The 22,588-nt window shown below is 44.3% G+C and overlaps 1 pseudogene; it reads right to left on the bottom strand.

The window, feature by feature from the left end:
- Positions 1-12,982: 12,982 nt before the first annotated feature.
- Positions 12,983-18,338, bottom strand: LOC148504755 (uncharacterized; annotated as a pseudogene).
- Positions 18,339-22,588: the final 4,250 nt, after the last annotated feature.

The raw sequence follows: 22,588 nt of genomic DNA, 5'->3' as shown, positions 1-22,588 counted from the left end.
TGTACCCCCTACCCCTGTATGTGTCTGTTACACCCTGTACCCCCTACCCCTGTATGTGTGTGTGAGACCCTGTACCCCCTACCCCTGTGTGGGCGTGTGTGTGACACCCTGTACCCCCCAACCCTGTGTGATAACCTGTACCCCCTTCCCTTGTGTGTGTGTGTGACACCCTGTACCCCCAACCCATGCGTGTGTGTGTGTTACACCCTGTACCCCCTACCCCTGTGTGTGTGTGTTACACCCTGTACCCCCTACCCCTGTGTGTGTGTGTGACACCCTGTACCCCCTACCCCTGTGTGTGTGTGTGTGTGACACCCTGTAGCCCCCTACCCCTGTGTGTGTTACACCCTGTACCCCCTACCACTGTGTGTGTGTGTGACACACTGTACCCCCCTACCCCTGTGTGTGTTACATCCTGTACCCCCCTACCCCTGTGTGTGTGTTACAGCCTGTACCCCCCTACCCCTGTGTGTGTGTTACAGCCTGTACCCCCCTACACTTTTGTGTGTGTCACCCTGTACCCCCCTACCCCTTTGTGTGTTACACCCTTTACCCCCTACCCCTGTGTGTGTGACACCCTGTACCCCTTACCCCTGTGTGTGTGTTAAACACTGTACCCCCCTACCCCTGTATGTGACACCCTGTAGCCCCCTACCCCTGTGTGTGTGTGACACCCTGTAGCCCCCTACCCCTGTATGAGACACCCTGTACCCCCTACCCCTGTGTGTGTGAGACAACCTGTAGTCCCCTACCTCTGTGTGTGTGACACCCTGTACCCCCTACCCCTGTATGTGTGTGTGTGATACCCTGTACACCCTAGCCCTGTGTGTGTGTTAAACCCTGTACACCCCTTCCCCTGTGTGTGTGTCACCCTGTACCCCCAACCCTGTGAGTCACCCTGTACCCCCTATCCCTGTGTGTATGTGTGACACCTGTACCCTCTACCCCAGTGTGTGTGCGTGACACCCTGTACCCCCCTACCCCTGTATGTGACACCCTGTACCCCCATACCCCTGTGTGTGACACCCTGTACCCCCTACCCCTGTGTGTGATACCCTGTACCCCCTACCCCTGTGTGAGTGTGAGACACCCTGTACTCCCTACCCCTGTGTGTGTGTGTGTGACACCCTGTACCCCTTACCCCTGTGTGTGTGAGACACCCTGTAGTCCCCTACCCCTGTATGTGACACCCTGTACCCGCTACCCCTGTGTGTGTATCATCCTGTACCCCCCTACCCCTGTGTGTGTGACACCCTGTACCCCTACCGCTGTGTGTGTGTCACCCTGTACCCCCTACCCTTGTGTGTGTTTTACACCCTGTACCCTTTACCCCTGTGTGTGTGTGTGACACCCTGTAGCCCCCTACCCATGTATGTGACACCCTGTACCCCCTACCCATGTGAGTGTGTTATACCCTGTACCCCCTACCCCTGTGTGTGTGCGTGACACCCTGTACCCCCTACGCCTGTATTTGACACCCTGCACCCCCTACCACTGTATGTGTGTATGACACCCTGTACCCCCTACCCCTGTGTGTGACTCCCTGTACCCCCTACCCCTTTGTGTGTGTTACACCCTGTACCCCCTACCCCTGTGTGTGTGTCATCCTGTACCCCCTTACCCCTGTGTGTGTGACACCCTGTACCCCCTACCCCTGTGTGTGTGTCATCCTGTACCCCCTACCCCTGTGTGTGTCACCCTGTACCCCTTACCCCTGTGTGTGTGTCACCCTGTACCCCCTACTCCTGTGTGTGTCATCCTGTACCCCCTGCCCCTGTGTGTGTGTTACACCCTGTACCCCCTACCCCTGTGTGTATGTTAAACCCTGTTTCCCCCCTACCCCTGTGTGTGTGTGTCACCCTGTACCTCCAACCCTGTGTGTGTCACCCTGTACCCCCTACCCCTGTGTGTGTGTGTGACCAGGGCCGCCATCAGGAATCACGGGGCCCAGTAGAAGTGGATCATACAGGGCCCCCCCTCTCCCAAAGCACTGAGGGTATAAAAGTGTAGTGTAGAGTGCTGAGTTATTTAATAAATGAGAATCGTACTTACCTGGTATCCTTAGATTGTGGCGTTAAACTTGGTATTGCTTCCCCTTCGTCCATGCCTCTTCTGATCGCTGGCCATGGTTCTATTTAGAACATTCAGGAGTCGAGGATGGACAGACATAAGGAATGAAGATGTGGTAGATGAGGGGGTAGAAAGTTGTGAAAGAAGAAAATGAATAATGTGAACAGATAGCAGAAACAGATTTGGGAACAGATGGGATGGGGAAAAAGATGGATTAATGCAGTCCTGACCAACCTGTGACTTTAAAGCTGTTGTGAAACTGCAAGTCCCAGCATGTTTTACCAGCTAATCACGGGAGTGTAATCTGGATCTTGTAGTTTCACAACAGCTGGAGAGTCAAAAGTTGGACAGGTCTGGAATGTGACACACAGGAATAAAGAGAGTAAAAAGGTGTTAAGAGTCACACAAGTGGGGTGGATGCAGAGGCATTCATAGGGAGGGAAGGAGTTGCATAGGTACACATGGCAAGTGGAGAAGAAGCAATGGCACAATTGGGATTTGCAGTAGGAGGCAGAGGTAATGGGAAGTGGAGGGAATAGAGGCACTCATGGAGGTGTGAGGCAAAATCACCCATGGAGTGGGATGGGGAGGAGCAGAAGCACACATACTGAGCTACATAGAGTTCACTACAGTCAAATACAGAGTAAAGACGGGGAGAGAGACAGGGATAGATATCATGGTGGTAGGGAGAGAACATAGAGCTGCAGCCACAAGAAATGAGATCCATGTGGTACTTACTGGGCTGTGTCTGCAGCGTTCTTCCTGGGTTGCTGCTATTTCCAAGTTGGAGAAAGGACCTCTGTGACGTAGACACCACGTGACCGCTGCAGGAGGCTGGACCGCTCCTGCGTTACCATCCACTAGGGCACAGAGGAGGAATATATATTTGTGGCGAGCGCAGTGAGCCACCGTGCCCGAAGCATGGCGAGCGTAGTGAGCCCACGAGGGGACACTTTGGTCCCCCGTTACCATCCCCGCCCCTCCCCCTTTCAGGCCGAGTCCCCAACTCCCCAGGGAACCCCAGCCTGGGCTGACTAGCAGTCAGGGGTGATGCTGCGGCTGGGGGGCCTTGTGAAAAGGTTCCCCTGGCTGTGGCATCACCCTCCCACTAGAAGGAGTCCAGTGCTGATTCTGGGAAATACAGGTGAGCCCTGTGCATTTTTTTCCCATTGTATTTCCAGAACCAGGACCAGCTCAGAACCCTGTGCTGGTTGCGCTAAATACGGGGGGCCCCACCGTCATTTGTCCCCCATATTTTGGCAACCAGGATAGGTTCTGAAAAGCCTGATGCTGGTTGTGCTTAATATGGGAGACCCCCTACGTCGTTTGTCCCCTGTATAGGGCACAACCAGTACTGGGGCTCCAAAGCTCGCACTGGTTGTCTTCTAGGGGGCGGGGCTATGCCTTTTTTTTATTTACACATTACATTTTTAACAGATGCGTAGATGGATCTCACTGCTGCATTCGTGCATCTGTGACTTATTGATTTAATTTTCTCAGGTGGTTATGCACTACCAATGAGCCCTCTGTCACCCACTGATGCCCCCTTTGCACTGCACCACTGCCACTGCTCTGCACCACTGCTGCTGCCGCTACCCCACACGCCTACAGCTGTCTCGAACTCTGCTCCTCCCAAACCAACCTCCTGTGTGCTGTCCCCTCTTCCACCTGCATTAGTGTACCATTTTGTTGCCCTTCTCCCCTGCAGGTGGCCCAGTTTGCTCATCCAAACCCTGATAGTTAATACGTTTAAAAAGCTATGAAATTCCATAGACAAAAGACCTTACGGTTTCATATGTCCCATTGAGGCTGTTTAGACATGATCTGAAAATTCACAAAACCTATTGATTTTCTGCTACTCAAAATTCAAAAAGCAATGAAATTATGATCATTAAGGCTGACGCCTTAATGGATGCGTTCCTTGCGCAATACAGATATGGTATGCCATCACACTGCAGATTCGGCACTCTCACAGAATGAGATTGCTGTCACTCACAACATGGTGGAGCTGATAACTCACTGAATTGTGTGCTCATTGGAATACAAACATGCAGTCTATGCAACTGAAGTCAAAGCAGAAAATAGAGCTTTTTAGATGGAATAAAAGTGGTTTGGATTGGGGGAGGAGACACAGCAGTGAGGATAGGTGAGACACAAAGGCATGTAGAGGAAGGAAGGTTAAACAGTACAGAGGGGGTAGCCAAAGTAATGCAGATGGGTGGAAAACAGTTGTGCAGATGGGGGGAAACAGTGGTACGGATGTGGGGGACAGTAATTTGGATGGGATTAGAGAGTGGCATGGACATGGGATGACAGAGCAGTGCAGATGGGTAAAGACAGATTGGTGCAGATAAGGGAATACAGACTAACACAAATAGGAGAACACACAAGAGTAGGGATTGGGGAAGACAAATTAGTCTGGATGGGTAGGAAGACAGAGTAGTGTGGTTGGGGGGAGGAGACAGACTTGCACAGTTGGGGGGGACAGAGTGGTGCAGATGGAGGAAGAAAGAGTGCCACAGAGGAAAGGAAGACAGTGGCGTGGCTTAGGGGAAGGCAGTGGTACAAAAGGAAATAGAGTGGCACAGATGCAGGGTGGTGCAGATGGAAAAAGACAGATTGGTGCAGATTAAAGAACACAGACTACCACAGTTCAGAAACCACACAGCAGTAGGGATTGGGGAAGACAGATTGGTGTGGATGGGGAGGAAGACAAAGTGGTGGGGGGAGACAGAGTTGCATGGTTGGGGGACCAGAGTAGTGCAGACGGAGGAAGAAAGAGTGCCACAGATGAGAGAAAGACAGCAACATGGCTGTGGAGAAGACACAGATGCAGCTGGGGAAAAACATTGGTGCGGATGAGGGAACACAAACTATCACAGTTGGTAGACCACACAGTAGTATGGATTAGGGAATATATAACAGCATGGAGGCATATAGGGGAAAAAGTGTACATGCATAGACAGAGTATGATATGTTTAAAAATAAGGGAGCTGAAGGTGTATTCTAAATGAGATAAATGTATGCAGTGAGAAGGAAGGATGTTGGAAGCCAGTGAGATTGTTTTGGTGACCAAATGGGAAGATTGTGGGCACTGAGTGGGATGGGGGAGCCACATAACTGCTCAAACCTCAGTTGCATAGACTGCATGTGTGTATTCCAATGAGCACACAATTCTGTGAATTAGCAGCTCCACCATTTTGTGAGTGACAGCAAGCTCATTCTGTGAGAGTGTTGAATCTGCAGTTAACCACAGGGTGTGATGGCATACCATATCTGTTTTGCGCAAGGAACACGTCCATTAAGGCGTCAGCCTTAATGATCATAATTTCATTGCTTTTTGAAGTTTGAGTGGTAGAAAATCAATAGGTTTTGTGAATTTTCAGATCATGTCTAAGCAGCCATAATGGAACATGTGAAACAGTAAGGTTTTTTGTCTATGGAATATATATATATATATATATATATATATAGTCGAAGCCGGATATTTGGCCAAGACAGAATCTGTTACAATCGGAATCTGCACGGCGCCATCTTGCAAATGGCAAACAAGACGCCATTTTGCGACTGATCGCCCAAAGCCATTTGAGTTGCAACTATTGAGCAAAGTACATATGGCGAAGCCTATTCTAAGAACGACCTTACATGATAACATACTATGGTGTACAGCACAAACACGCATCTGCACAGTGCTAACTAGCATCTTTTCCTAATATTCCTAATGCATATATATTACACAATTACATGAAAAGGTTCCACAGTAATAAAGGTTATTACCCAAGGTTTTATGTATATTTGCAATACTGTGAAATGTGTGTTATATGATATCAATGGTTTAGTACATAATAAGTAGATCATATTTGGTGCCATTCTGATCCGCTGTGTATTTGCAGATCTCCGGTTCTATCGGTGGGGAAATCGCTACAAGCATCTGCAAGTTATGAATTATAGGGAATTAGGTGATAGAATGTACAATGTATGAAGTGTTCATTGCTTAGTTATGTGGTGAGAAAAAGTACACAAAGAGCCATTGGGAGGCTGAACTTCTCAAGTATGAATGTACCAATGAACTGTGCCATAACAGAAGACTCAAGAAGAAGAACCAATGTGATAATGCCAGCTCATGCCTATTGTCAGAAGGTATTTATTTCTGTGTGCGACTATTCATAATGCTAATTAGCGTCATCTAAGGCACAGGTTCTCAAACTCGGTCCTCAGGACCCCAAACAGTGCATGGTTTGCAGTAGGGGTGAGCGGGTTCGGATTTCTGAAATCCGAACCCCCCCGAGCCCCCCCGATCCGAGTCCGATCCGAGTCAGGCTCGACTTTTCCCGCCTGACTCGGATCTGAAATCGAGGCAAAACGTCATCATCCCGCCTTCCGAGTCTCGCGGGTTTTGGATCCTATATAAGGTACCCGCGTCGGCGCCATTTTCTCACTCGGCTGTGGACAGTGAAGAGGGAGGGTGGGAGTTAGGGCTGTGTAGTGTAGTGTAGTGTAGTGCTGCTGTTGTCCACTACTTCAAAGTCCATAGGGGCTGGCTGTGTTGTGCTGTGCTGCTGTTGTTAATAGGGGCTGTGTCCACTACTTCAAAGTCCATAGGGGCTGGCTGGACTGTGTTGTGCAGTCAGTTCTCCATAGGGGCTGTGTCCACTCCAAAGTCCTGTGCAGTGTCCCAGTCCTAAAGGAGTGCTGTAGTGTTGTCCAGGGGGTGCTCTGTCCATCAGGGGTGCTCCCCCAAGTGCTAAAAAAATAATATATTTTCTGTGTTTGTGAATTGTGTGCGCAGTAGCCGCACGTGCATCAACAAAGTAGTGCCAAGCGTGCGCCTGTGTCATAAGTAAAGGGCCGGCTGGCTTGACCGTTAAAGGGTGCTGTAACCCCCGAAAGTACACTCCAGTCCAAACCAAAAAAAAATTATTTTCTGTGTTTGTGAATTGTGTGCGCAGTAGCCGCACGTGCATCAACAAAGTAGTGCCAAGCGTGCGCCTGTGTCATAAGTAAAGGGCCGGCTGGCTTGACCGTTAAGGGTGCTGTAACCCCCGAAAGTACACTCCAGTCCAAACCAAAAAAAAAATTATTTTCTGTGTTTGTGAATTGTGTGCGCAGTAGCCGCACGTGCATCAACAAAGTAGTGCCAAGCGTGCGCCTGTGTCATAAGTAAAGGGCCGACTGGCTTGACCGTTAAGGGTGCTGTAACCCCCGAAAGTACACTCCAGTCCAAACCAAAAAAAAAATTATTTTCTGTGTTTGTGAATTGTGTGCGCAGTAGCCGCACGTGCATCAACAAAGTAGTGCCAAGCGTGCACCTGTGTCATAAGTAAAGGGCCGGCTGGCTTGACCGTTAAGGGTGCTGTAACCCCCGAAAGTACACTCCAGTCCAAACCAAAAAAAAAATTATTTTCTGTGTTTGTGAATTGTGTGCGCAGTAGCCGCACGTGCATCAACAAAGTAGTGCCAAGCGTGCGCCTGTGTCATAAGTAAAGGGCCGGCTGGCTTGACCGTTAAGGGTGCTGTAACCCCCGAAAGTACACTCCAGTCCAAACCAAAAAAAAATTATTTTCTGTGTTTGTGAATTGTGTGCGCAGTAGCCGCACGTGCATCAACAAAGTAGTGCCAAGCGTGCGCCTGTGTCATAAGTAAAGGGCCGGCTGGCTTGACCGTTAAGGGTGCTGTAACCCCCGAAAGTACACTCCAGTCCAAACCAAAAAAAAAATTATTTTCTGTGTTTGTGAATTGTGTGCGCAGTAGCCGCACGTGCATCAACAAAGTAGTGCCAAGCGTGCACCTGTGTCATAAGTAAAGGGCCGGCTGGCTTGACCGTTAAGGGTGCTGTAACCCCCGAAAGTACACTCCAGTCCAAACCAAAAAAAAATTATTTTCTGTGTTTGTGAATTGTGTGCGCAGTAGCCGCACGTGCATCAACAAAGTAGTGCCAAGCGTGCGCCTGTGTCATAAGTAAAGGGCCGGCTGGCTTGACCGTTAAGGGTGCTGTAACCCCCAAAGTACACTCCAGTCCAAACCAAAAAAAAAATTATTTTCTGTGTTTGTGAATTGTGTGCGCAGTAGCCGCACGTGCATCAACAAAGTAGTGCCAAGCGTGCGCCTGTGTCATAAGTAAAGGGCCGGCTGGCTTGACCGTTAAAGGGTGCTGTAACCCCCGAAAGTACACTCCAGTCCAAACCAAAAAAAAAATTATTTTCTGTGTTTGTGAATTGTGTGCGCAGTAGCCGCACGTGCATCAACAAAGTAGTGCCAAGCGTGCGCCTGTGTCATAAGTAAAGGGCCGGCTGGCTTGACCGTTAAAGGGTGCTGTAACCCACAAAGTACACTCCAGTCCAAACCCAAAAAAAAATTATTTTCTGTGTTTAGCCGCACGTATATATCAAATCGATATAACATAAATGGAGGACCAAACTTTCTCCGATAAAAATAAAATAGAGAAAGCTCAAGAACCACTTCCTCCTAGTGCTGGAGCTGCTGCCACTAGTCATGACATAGACGATAACATGCCATCAACGTCGTCTGCCAAGGCCGATGCCCAATGTCATAGTAGTGGGCACATACAATCCCAAATGGCAAAGTTCAGGAAAATGACCTTGAAAAAGACATTTAAATCAGCTGAAGAGAAACGTAAACTTGCCAATATGCCATTTACGACACGGAGTGGCAAGGAATGGCTAAGGTCGATCCCTAGTATGTTCATGACTAGTGGTTCAGCTTCACATGACGATGGAAGCCCTCCTCCCACTAAAAAAATCAAAAGAGTTAAGCTGGCAAAAGCACAGCGAAGAACTGTGCTTTCTAAGAAGATATCACAAATCCCCAAGGAGAGTCCAAGTGTGGTGGTGGTTGCGATGCCTGACCTTCCCAGCACTGGACGGGAAGAGGTGGCTCTTTCCACCATTTGCACGCCCCCTGCAAGTGCTGAAAGGAGCACCCACAGTCCACTTGCTGATATGCAAATTGAAGATGTCACTGTTGAAGTACAACAGGATGAGGATACTGGTGTAGCTGGCGCTGAGGAGGAAGTTGGCGAGGAGGATTCTGATGGTGATGTGGTTTGTTTAAATCAGGCTCCGGGGGAGACAGTTGTTGTCCGTGGGATGAAAAAGCCCATCACGGTCATGCCTGGGCAGAAGACCAAACATTCCACCTCTTTGGTCTGGCAATATTTCTATCCAAATCCGGACAACAACTGTCTTGCCATATGTACCATATGTAAAGGTGAAATAAGTAGGGGTAGGGACGTCAACCACCTAGGAACATCCTCCCTTATACGGCACCTGCAGCGCGTTCATAAAAAGTTACTGTCAAGTTCAGAAACTTTGGCTAAGACCGTAAGCAGTCCAGGGACACCTAAATCCCGTTGTCCTGTTGTATCCAAGCGCCTGCAAACCACACCGTCAACTCCCTCCTCGTCAATTTCCTCCTTAGTTAGGATCGGAAGTAGTCCTGCAGGCCATGTCACTGGCATGACTGACTCTCCTATCCGGGATTCCTCCGGAGGATCCTGCATTGCTACGCCTACTGCTGCCGCTGCTGCTGTTGCTGCTGCTGGGAGTCGTTCATCATCCCAGAGAGGAAGTAGGAACACCACTACTTTTACTAAACAATTGACCCTCCAACAGTCCTTAGCGAGGAGGATGAAGTACGACAGCAGTCATCCTGAAGCAAAACGTATAACTGAGGCCTTGACTGCTATGTTGGTGTTAGACGTGCGTCCGGTATCCGCCATTAGTGCAGTGGGATTTAGACAATTGATGGAGGTAGTGTGTCCCCGGTTCCAAATCCCGTCTAGATTCCACTTCACTAGGCAGGCGATACCGAGACTGTACAGAAACGTCAGAAAAAGTGTCCTCAGTGTCCTGAAAAATGCCGTTGTACACAATGTCCACTTAACCACGGACATGTGGACAAGTGGAACAGGGCAGACTAAGGACTATATGACTGTGACAGCCCACTGGGTAGATGTATCACCTTACGCAGCAACAGCAGCAGCGTCACCAGTAGCAGCATCTCAGAAATGCCAGCTCGTTACAAGGCAGGCTACGCTGTGTATCACCGGTTTCAGTAAGAGGCACACCGCCGACAACCTCTTAGAGAAACTGAGGGAAATCATCGCCCAGTGGCTTACCCCACTTAGACTCTCCTGGGGATTTGTGATATCTGACAACGCCACCAATATTGTGCGGGCATTACATCTGGGCAAATTCCAGCACGTCCCATGTTTTGCTCACACAATAAACTTGGTGGTGCAGAATTTTCTGAAAAGCGACAGGGGCGTGCAGGAGACGCTTTGGGTGGCCCAAAAAATTTCTGGCCACTTTCGCCATTCAGCGACTGCGTGCCGAAGACTGGAGCGCCAGCAAACACTCTTGAACCTGCCCCGCCATCACCTGAAGCAAGAGGTTGTGACGCGGTGGAACTCAACCCTCTATATGCTTCAGAGGATGGAGGAGCAGCAAAAGGCCATACAAGCCTATACATCCACCTATGACATAGGCAAAGGAGGGGGTATGCACCTGACTCAAGCGCAGTGGAGAATGATTTCCGTGTTGTGCAAGGTTCTCCAGCCCTTCGAACTTGCCACACGTGAAGTCAGTTCAGACACTGCCAGCTTGAGTCAGGTCATTCCCCTCATCAGGCTTTTGCAGAAGCAGCTGGAGAAAGTGAAGGAGGAGCTAAGACGGAGCGATTCCGCTCGGCATGTGGGACTTGTGGATGAAGCCCTTCATTCGCTTTGCCAGGATTCCAGGGTGGTCAATCTGTTGAAATCAGACCACTACGTTTTGGCCACCGTGCTCGATCCTAGGTTTAAAGCCTATGTGGTGTCTCTCTTTCCGTCCGACACAAGCCTGCAGAGGTGCAAAGACCTGCTGGTGAACACACTGTCAGCTGAAGCGGAACGTGACACGTCAATGGCTCCTTCTTCATTTTCTCCCGCAACTGGGGCTGCCAGGAAAAAACTTAGGTATCCTAAGCAACCCGCTGGCGGTGATGCAGGGCAGGCAGGACCAAGTTTGGACATCTGGTCCGGACTGAAGGACCTGGCAACAATTTCTGACATGTCTACTGTCACTGCATATGATACTGTCACCATTGACAGAATGGTGGAGGATTACATCGGTGACAGCATCCAAGTAGGCATGGCAGACAGTCCATACCTGTACTGGCAGGAAAAAGAGGCAATTTGGAGGCCCCTGTACAAACTGGCTCTATTTTACCTGAGTTGCCCCCCCTCCAGTGTGTACTCCGAAAGAGTGTTTAGTGCAGCCGGGAACCTTGTCAGCGAAAGGCGTAGGAGGTTGCTTCCACAGAATGTGGAGAAGATGATGTTCATCAAAATGAATTATCAGCTCTTCCAGGGAGACCAGCCTCCAGAAGGTACAGAGGGACCTGTGGTGGTGGATTCAAGTGGGGACGAGTTAATACTTTGTGAGGATGAGGATGTACACACTGAAGAGGGTGAGGAATCGGTGGATGAGGAGGATGAGGATGACATCTTGCCTCCATAGAGCCAGTTTGTGCAGGGACACATTAATTGCCAGCTTGTTTTGTGGGGGCCCAAACGAACCAATCATTTCAGCCACAGTTGTGTGGCAGACCCTGGCGCTGAAATGATTGGTTTGTTAAAGTGTGCATGCCCTGTTTATACAACATAAGGGTGGGTGGGAGGGCCCAAGGACAATTCCATCTTGCACCTCTTTTTTTTCTTTGCATTATGTACAGTTTGGGGCCTAGTTTTTCAAACTGCCATCCTGTCTGCCACTGCAGTTTCACGCCTAGATGGGTCACGTGTTTGTGCCGCCCACTCGTGTCGCTTAGCATAGTCATCCAGCTACCTCGGTGCAACGTTTTGGACATAAAAACACTATTGTGAGGTGTGAGGTGTTCAGAATAGACTGGAAATGAGTGGAAATTAAGGTTATTGAGGTTAATAATAGCATAGGAGCAGAAAAACCTACAAATTCTGTGATTTTAGCTGTTTTTATGCTTTTTTAAAAAAAAATACAGATCCAAAACACAAAACCCAGAACCCAAAACACGGAAGGGTGGTTTTGGCAAAACCAATCCAGATCCAAAACACGAAGAAAGATCCAGATCCAAAACCAAAACACAAAACACGAAAAGTGGCCGGTGCACACCCCTAGTTTGCAGGTGTCCTTAGAATCACAAGTGAAATAATTAGCTCCACCTGTGTATGTTTTAAAATGTGTCAGTGAGTAATGAGTACACCTGTGCTCCTGCTGGGTAACCTGCAAAACGTGACCTGTGTGGGGTCCTGAGGACCGAGTTTGAGAACCTCTGATCTAAGGTTTAGCGGTTATAGGCAGGATTTTTTAGAGGTTATAGGCAGGATTCCTTAGAGGTTATAGGCAGGATTGCATAGAGGTTTTAAATAAGTATCAATAGTTGGGGGCTTGTAGAGTGAAATCACGCTGCCACTTGCACGGTAACAGACGGCATCGATCTCTCAGCAAAAGAGTGGATAAGGTGCCATAAGCAGGAAAGAACACTTTGCCTTTGAAAACCTGCTACCACTTGTTTGCTGAAAGAGCGCTACCGTCAACGTGTGAGAACAAGGCGTGCTGATTAGAACCAGGGACGAAGAAGGAAAAATGTGTTTTCCTTCGGTGTAAAAACAGTGTGTTAGGGGGTAAGTCACACATTAGCGGCTGCACGCTCTCTGTATTGCTGCCGAATGTTTCAAAAAAATCATTGTGTTTTGTAGTGTGATTACCTGTTCAAACTTCTGAATTGTACTACTGTGTTTTGAGAAAAGGTTTTATTTTTATGTACAGAAATAGGGTAGTGATTGAAGTGTGCATGTGTGTGGGGGCTACTGTCTGGTAAAGCCCGAAAAAGCTAAGGCTACTGTCTGTTAAGCCTAGCAGAGGTTACTGTCTGATCAAACCTCTAAGTGTACACTCGGTAGGTGCCTGACGAGGCCGTACAAACTACTGGGCCAGTGTACAAAGCAGGTACATTGCAGTTGTCGGGAAACGAGGAGTTCTTCCTAGTCTGAACACCCATTAATCGCAAAGTCCATTGATCAGTTAGGGTCCTTGGGCAGAGCGATTGGACCGCATAAGTGTTGTGTAAACTGTGATTGTGAAGTGGGTGTCGTGGGAGTGAAACTGCTGGCAAGGTTAGGGGTTATTGGAATTTCTAAATGCTACCAGTGGGAGTAAACTCGAAGTAGGAAGTGGTGTGGTAAAATGTGAGTCGATTTACCACGAGGAAAAAGGAATAACTCACAAAGCAAGTTGTTGCCTTTCCTCACATTTTGGCTATACTAACGGGAAACCGGTGTATAAGCTTGCAGAAGCGAACTGTTGAAGCTTGGTAATACAGCCGCAAGTAGGGTAAGTACAATAGGTGTTTATTCTGCTCCTCATTGTGCAAAGCCGGCTGTGAACTTTAGAAGGGATGGCTGTGCATAGCAAGAGGGAGTGCGTGAACGTAGCTCGTTAAAAATTGTTCACAGGTCGACGTTTTCCGGAAATTGCGTAACACTGTAATATGGGTGCTAAGCAATCTCTAGTAACGTTCGATGAAGTGCTGCTGATGGAAAGGCCACAGTGGTCGGCAAGGTATGTAATGTTTAAAAAGTATGGTGCTTATGCTACGGCGTATTGTAAGATATGGGTCAAAATGTGGAAGTCTTGAACAATATTAGGGACAGTATTTGCTTGGTGAGGTCTCAAAACAAAAGGGTAAGGTTTATTTGATTGTTTGAAACTGTGGCACCATGAGGGGAACACATGGCAAAACAGAGTGCACGCGACGCAAATCAGCGCCGCATGCGCGGTGCAAGGGAGCACGGGCACAATGCAAAACAGACAAATTTTTCAAGAAGAAAGAAAGCATCCTATATGGTGCACTCAGAACCAACTTATTCTAAAACTTATACTTTTATTGGTATATAATAAAATAACATATGGGAATCGGTGAAATATTAAAATAAAATAGAAGTGTAAGAAAAGATAGTGTGTTTAAAATATAACTGCTGCTAATTGAAAAACATGTAAATCTATAGTGTCTTTTATTCTAGGCTTACATGCTCTATTAACTGCACTGATAATTGAAGTGTTGAATTGTCACAATAGGATACTGTGTATATTAATAGATTGTTTCAAAATACACTGATACAAAACTCAACTAAATTAAATAGTATCCTGTGGTCTACATGAAAGTTATGTTACTTGTTCGTTTGTGTCCTTCAGTATCTCTAACACATGTAAATCATTAACAAAGGTACACCTAGCCAATACCTGGTGTTCAATAATATATGACGTCACTTAATAATGACTAATGTCCCAAGTGCTGTAACCCAATATATATGTTTGAAATAAAAGGAGACAGGTTAAATATTTTAATTACAGATTTTATTTTTCTGATACATTGGGCAGCTCATCAACAGTTGTTCCCTAGTTTTAATTAATTCCTGTCATGGTAATTAATTCTTGACCATTAATAGGACACAGCACGTATGAACATAAAATATAAGCAGACCAGAATTAATCAATATTCCGTTTGCAGCATCTTATTGTGTGCTGTGTTACAGCTACTCAGCGGTTGTTCCTCTATTTAGTTCATTAGCCATCAAAATAGCAAGGCTCCGCTTTTGCTGTTACTGATTTTATTAACTACGATGCCGCTGCTCAATACAAGGTCTCCTATTGAGGCTATCAATTATCACAGCAATAAATGCTAGGTTGTGGCATGTGTTTGAGAGATAATACCCTAATGTAGTTTATCATCGGTTATTCCACTGTCTTAATCATTAGCCTTCACACCCGCAATAACGCCGTTAGCTGCCACTGTATGTATATATTAACACGCTGATGCTCAGCGAATCATCTCATATTGTGGCTGTAAATTGCCACGGTAATAGGCACCAAATTTTAACTATTATCGGTGAGACAGGGTAGAAAATCCCGCTTGCAGCCCGTATTCTACTGATGTATAGTAACGCTGCTCGGCGGTTCTCTTATATTAACTTATCCTAGTCACAGCGCTGGATACCAAGTTTCAATGGGACACAACATGTAACAACACTTTCATATTAGATGCAGTATGACACTATATAAGATCACATGATTTTTAGCAGCCGTTTAGGACGCCGACGGCCGTTTCACCCTAGGCTTTCTCAAGGCTAACCCGAATTCTGACTTCCACTGCCTTTTATTCCCTGCAGTTTGTTCCTATTGGATACATTTTCTGTCAATCATAAATTATGATAATTAAGTCTCAAAACATGATTTCTTCATTGAATAAAATAGTAACAGAATTTCTGCTTATTCCCATTAACTATCATAAATATTAAATGTTATATTCTTATCTATCTATAAGCCTCATTATTTATCAGATTATTATTGATATGAACACCTTTAATTGTATAATACATTCTTACCTATCTATCACCCTCTTAGATTACCTTGTCCTGATAATTGTCACATAAATATATATCTATACATCCTACACATACAAAATAATTATATCACACACATATATATCACAATATTATCACAATACAAATAAATTATGTGTATATATACAACAATATCAATATCTCTCTTAATATATTAATACATTATAATACCAAGTATACAGTGTGAAAATTTTAAAATAAATAACCCTAAAATATATTAATTAATATAATTATTATTTATTCATGTGTATTGGTGTGTTAATATAATGTATGTAACTGGATCATATCAATTATGTCATATATTATATTATGATATCTCATACATATATCATAATATTATCAAAGTATGTATAAAATATGTGTATAAATAAAATATTATTATATCTATGTCTCTCCTAGTATATTAATGAATTATAATACCAAGTGTATTGAGTGAACTGTGTAAAAAGATTATATAATAATAAATAACCATAAAATATATTGATTAATATTATTATTAATTGTTTTTGTGTATTAGTGTATTAGTAAGATCATATCAATGTGTGCATAATTAATTCATATACTATAATATAATGTGATGTGGAAATAGTGATCTAACAATAATAGTGCTAATTAACTTGTGTTATCAAACAATATAAATAACGTGAAAAGTGATGATCATATTATAGTGTGAAATAATATATAATATATAATAGACTACAGAGAGAAAATAAAAAAAAACACAGTAATAAATTTAAGTATAACACAAATTATCTCTGTCTTTGTTGTTCCCAATTAATAATGTATGATAAATATATTACTCAATCTTGAACCCATTATATATCTTCCGTATCTATGGTCCATATATATATATATATATATATATATATATATATAAAAGGGACATCTCCAATCCATAATAGGTAATAATTAAATTCAATGAAAGGTGCCTCAATTAGATGAAATATATTATGTAATATTCTCCAATAATAACATTTATATATAATGTAGACTATAGATGTTCCGGTTTAAGATAAGATTAATTCTTAACAATAGTAATGTCCTAGTCAATGTGGGTATCTTATGGACTTGGATATTTATTATAAAAAGGATGAGAATTGATTAAATTCATTCATTCCTTGAGGATCAACACTATCCAAGAGAAATATCCATTTGGTTTCTTTTTTCAAAAGTTCCTTCATGAAGTCTCCTCCTCTAATTCCTAAATGTATCCATTCTAGGCCAAAGGCCTTCAATTTTTTCTGATTTCCTTGATGATATTGTAGGAACTGACGTGATACACTAGTTAGTTTTTTAAATTTCAATAAATCAGATGATGCATTTTTGATATTCCTTGTGTGTTCCATGATTCTTGTTCTTAATTGTCTACTTGTCAAGCCCACATATTTCTTTCCACATGGACAAATAAGGCAGTATATTATTCCTATCATTTTGCAGTTTATGTAATCATTTATCTTTCTATTTTGACCATAACGGTCTTTAATTTCTTTTGTCTGTTCAATAAACTCACATGTACTGCATGTTCCACATGGATAGCATCCCTTGATTTTGAATTTGTTCTTTCTATTTGTTCTTTCTGGTAAAAAATGACTATGTACTAGTGTGTCCCCTATATTGGGAAACTTTCTCCAACTAGTAAATATTTTGTCACCCATGGAGTGTTTTAAATCTGTATCCGTTGTTATCACATTCCAATGTTTTTGTAAGATATCTTGGATCTGTTCATATTCCTCACAAAATGTACCTATAAATCTGATTTTATTTTCTTCTTTATTATATTTCTTATTTGGATGGATTAGAGTTTTTCTGTCACTTTTCTTGGCTGTTCTATAGCCCCTTTTGATGATCCTTTTACTGTACCCTCTTGTTTTTAACCTATCTGTTAGTTCTTCTGCTCTTTTATCGAAATTCTCATCATTAGAGCAGTTGCGACGTATTCGGAGAAATTCTCCTTTAGGTATTCCACGTAAGGTTGCTGGATGGTGTGAGCTTTTATAATGGAGAATACTATTAGTTGCCGTCAATTTTCTATACAGATCTGATGTGATCCCACCATTATCATCCACTTCAATTTTTAGATCCAAAAATGTTATTGAGTTCTTACTTATTTCAGAAGTCAATCTTAAATTCAGAGAATTTAGATTTAGGGTATCAATAAAGGTTTTCAAAAGTTCTTTTTCACCTTCCCAAATGATCAGGATGTCGTCTATATAACGAAATCATCCTATTACATGATCTGTGTATCTATCATTCAAATCCGTGAAAACGTATCTTTTCTCCCACCACCCGAGGTACAGATTAGCATATGTTGGTGCCCAAGTGCTACCCATAGCTGTACCCCGGGTTTGTAGGTAGTACCGCTCGTTAAAAACGAAATAGTTTTTCGTTAATAAGAATTTCATCAATTTTAAGGTGAATTCATCAAACTCATTTTTTCCTTTGATGTTTAAGAAGTAGTCCATGGCTTCGAGTCCCTTATCATGGTCTATACTCGTATAGAATGATTCCACGTCACAAGTGCATAACCATGTATTTGATGTTACAGTCATATTTTCTAATTTGCCCAAACATCCAGAGTATCCCTAATGTACGATGGTAATTCTATAGCAAAGCCTCTAAGTTGTCTATCGACAAAAGTACTTGCCTTCTCTGTCAGACCTCCAATGCCTGACACTATAGGCCTTCCAGGTGGTTTATCAGGGTCCTTATGTATTTCGGGTAGGACATAAAAAGTTGGTATTTTAGGACTCTCTACCCATAGATAATCTCTTTCCCTTTTTGAGATAATTCCACAACAAGTTTCTACAATGCAAAACAGCATTGTGTACATGTCAGGGAATGAGCACGCACTGCAAAGTAGCGTCGCCAAAGGTACTGTTAACGTACATGCACCACCGCCACCCTATGCGGATAGTGGTGTTGGTACAATCAATCAGAAAAACCTGCTTATGATGCAGATAATGAACCTGTTGTAATGTCCGCTCTTTCACATGTTACACAACTGTTACATGCACCACACGCACAGGTAATGATCCCACCAGCACCAGCAAGGGAGGCAGCCTCATCATTGACAGTACAGGAAACATTAGCACCTGCAGCTACTGATGCTGCTAATCCCATATGTAGTAGTCAGAGGCTGAACCTTCAATCAGGTAATAAAGTAACGGGTAATAGTGCATTAGGCATCCACCCCATCCGGATAATAACTGTTCCCAATGGGAATCCGGACGCACGGGGTATAGTGACCACAAGGGATGTAGCAATGCATTGTCCATGGACTAGAGCGAAACTACGTACCATAATGGTAGATTTCCCAGACCCTAGGAAGGATTTAGCAAGTTGCCAAAAAGTATAAAGGATTTGGGTAATGCTCATGAGCCAACCAACAAGGATTGGCGTGAGGTATTACGGGCATGTCTTCCACACAATACCGACGTGAAAAAGTTTATCACGGCCTGTGTATTGGATGGAGATGTTCCCATAACTGATGAAGGCAACCAAAATAATATAACTTGTATTGTAGATCAACTGGCCATATTTTTACCTTGACAAAGATGCCAGAATACCGTTGAAACGCGTAGGCGATTCTCCTGCTAAGATTTTTCGATTGCTGCAGATATTCACTTTTAAAGGATACATTGCCATTGCCATCCCCAGTCACTCCTAAATATGGATGTTTCCAGGGAACTAGTCACTGAATAAATCCATAGGCTTATTTCCATCTGCCGCTTCATTGAAAAGCCGGACAAACCATCTGCTAACTATCCCACATGATCATTCTCCTGTTCTTGGATATCCATACCAGCGCCTCACTCCTCCTGAATACACCGGGATTTCTGCCGGGTGAGTTCCACCATCCACCTCACGGAAACCCGTTATTCCTGCAGAAGCCACATGGAGATCCAGGCTCCCTGAATAAGGTTGAGCCCTGCTAGTGACACCGTGAACTCCGCTGCTCTAATAGAGGACAGTACTAAACAGCGGCATACACATACCCCACCTGCCACCAACTGGGGCAACTGCCAGACGAGGAGTATTATGTCCCCATCAAGGACAACTTTGGCTGGTTCAGGAGACTAAACAGAGATCCAGGCTCCCTCAAGTTAGGTTTGAACCCTCAGTGACACCGGGAACAATACCTAATTCCGTTTACAAGGACTTTGGTTGTCAGTGATACTCACGTTTTTTTAGAAGTATACTTCTTCAATTTTCCAATTGGCTGGCAAGTATACCTATATATAACTTGAATCTGTTTTTAACATAATAGAAACCACTCAAGACTCTATGTGAGGCATAAGACTATATATTTAAACTCTGCAACAATCTATGTTTTTAATGTCTATTTTACAAAACATGTACTATTAGAGGCATAAGAATATATGTTTTGATACATTTGTATCACTTGATAATAAATACTGTTTAAAACTATCGAACCTGTTACATTGTTTAAACAACCTGATTTTCCAGCTGCTTTTTTATTTCTTATGTTTCTTGACTATGGGGATTGACTAACTCAATCAGCTGTGATTTATTAGGCTGTGATATCCACTCATTAAGTGTCTAGGTACTTTTTCTATTTTTCCCTGTAGTAGTTAATTGGAGTAAAATTTTCACAATTAAACAGAAGGAGAGTGTGTCTGCAGGAGACTATTTTAACCGAGCGCTGCAGACTATTACCCAATATACAGGCATAAAAGATATTAAAGATAATACCCATTACAGGGAAATGACAGTCACAGTGCTTATGGACGGCCTCAAAGACGTCCTTAAGAGTAGGGTTCAGACCTCACTTCCTAGGTGGAGGGGAATTACTGTGGACACACTCAGGGAAGCTGCAATTGAGCATGACAAAAACATCCTTAAGAAGAGAGAGAAGCAGAGTGAGAAATTATTGGCCATTAGTATTCAAGCTCTAGAAGTAATGCAAATACCACCATGACGCACTTACCACACTGGACCAAAGCACAAACTCCACACAATCTCCAAACTCATACCCTCATAGCCAACCTCAATCTTCTCATGCTTCTCTCCCTACACAACAACAACCTTTCAACCCACGTTACATGAGGAGGTGTTTTAGATGTAATCAGGAGGGCCACATAAGTAAGTTTTGTAAAGTAAATCAGGGATTCCCTAGGTACCAACAGGAGGGATACCACACAAAACAGGACAGTCACAGCTATCACCTGCTCACATCATGGCCGTGAATGCTGCTTTAGAAGAGGATAGTCAGCTCTACGGGTCAGGTCATACCTGTAGTCTACAGCAAGTCAGGTTAACTGGGGATACCAGGGAAGAGCCTGTAATGACAGTTAATGTAGCTGGTACTAAACATTCTTTTCTTGTAGACACAGGGGCGACCAGGTCAGTGTTAACTTTTCCATCCAATGTACAGGTGACAAACAAGACAGTACTAGCAATGGACGTAATGGGTAAAGTGCAGCATTATCCTTTAACAGAACCCACAGAAGTTACTATTAGTCCATTGCGTACCAGGCATTCTTTTATCCTGGCTACAGCGGCCCCTACTAACTTATTGGGAAGAGATTTATTGTGTAAGATGGGAGGTGTCATTTATTGTACCCCTGATGGTATATTTATGGATGTCCCAGAAAGATTTGCACATGAGGTGAGGGATGTGATGGACACTCCCCAAAGGTTAATGTTCCACTCTACTGTTACAGGTAAAAAGCCATCACAGGTAGAACAAATGTTAGCACAGATACCTAGTTCCCTTTGGACTAAAGATGGACAGGACACTGGATTAATGGCAAACATAACTCCCGTAATGGTAAACCTAAAAAGGGGTAGGCAAGCTCCAAATATTCCCCAGTACCCGTTTAAACCAGAAGTAGAATTAGGAGTTTATCCCATAATTGAAAGGTTATTACTAGGGGTGTGCACCGGCCACTTTTCGTGTTTTGTGTTTTGGTTTTGGATCTGGATCTTTCTTTGTGTTTTGGATCTGGATTGGTTTTGCCAAAACCACCCTTCCGTGTTTTGGGTTCTGGGTTTTGTGTTTTGGATCTGTATTTTTTTTAAAAAAAGCATAAAAACAGCTAAAATCACAGAATTTGTTGGTTTCTCTGCTCCTATGCTATTATTAACCTCAATAACCTTAATTTCCACTCATTTCCAGTCTATTCTGAACACCTCACACCTCACAATAGTGTTTTCATGTCCAAAAGGTTGCACCGAGGTAGCTGGATGACTATGCTAAGCGACACGAGTGGGCGGCACAAACACGTGACCCATCTAGGAGTGACACTGCAGTGGCAGACAGGATGGCAGTTAGAAAAACTAGGCCCCAAACTGTACATAATGCAAAGAAAAAAAAGAAGTGCAAGATGGAATTGTCCTTGGGCCCTCCCACCCACCCTTATGTTGTATAAACAGGACATGCACACTTTAACAAACCAATCATTTCAGCGCCAGGGTCTGCCACACAACTGTGGCTGAAATGATTGGTTCGTTTGGGCCCCCACAAAACAAGCTGGCAATTAATGTGTCCCTGCACAAACTGGCTCTACGGAGGCAAGATGTCATCCTCATCCTCCTCATCCACCGATTCCTCACCCTCTTCAGTGTGTACATCCTCATCCTCACAAAGTATTAACTCGTCCCCACTTGAATCCACCACCACAGGTCCCTCTGTACCTTCTGGAGGCTGGTCTCCCTGGAAGAGCTGATAATTCATTTTGATGAACATCATCTTCTCCACATTCTGTGGAAGCAACCTCCTACGCCTTTCGCTGACAAGGTTCCCGGCTGCACTAAACACTCTTTCGGAGTACACACTGGAGGGGGGGCAACTCAGGTAAAATAGAGCCAGTTTGTACAGGGGCCTCCAAATTGCCTCTTTTTCCTGCCAGTACAGGTATGGACTGTCTGACATGCCTACTTGGATGCTGTCACCGATGTAATCCTCCACCATTCTGTCAATGGTGACAGTATCATATGCAGTGACAGAAGACATGTCAGAAATTGTTGCCAGGTCCTTCAGTCCGGACCAGATGTCCAAACTTGGTCCTGCCTGCCCTGCATCACCGCCAGCGGGTTGCTTAGGATACCTAAGTTTTT

The sequence above is a fragment of the Taudactylus pleione genome, unplaced genomic scaffold, assembly GCF_031769625.1.
Source record: "Taudactylus pleione unplaced genomic scaffold, aTauple2 ptg000457l, whole genome shotgun sequence".
Lineage (NCBI taxonomy): Eukaryota > Metazoa > Chordata > Amphibia > Anura > Myobatrachidae > Taudactylus > Taudactylus pleione.
This window is presented reverse-complemented; position numbering and strand designations above follow the sequence as displayed.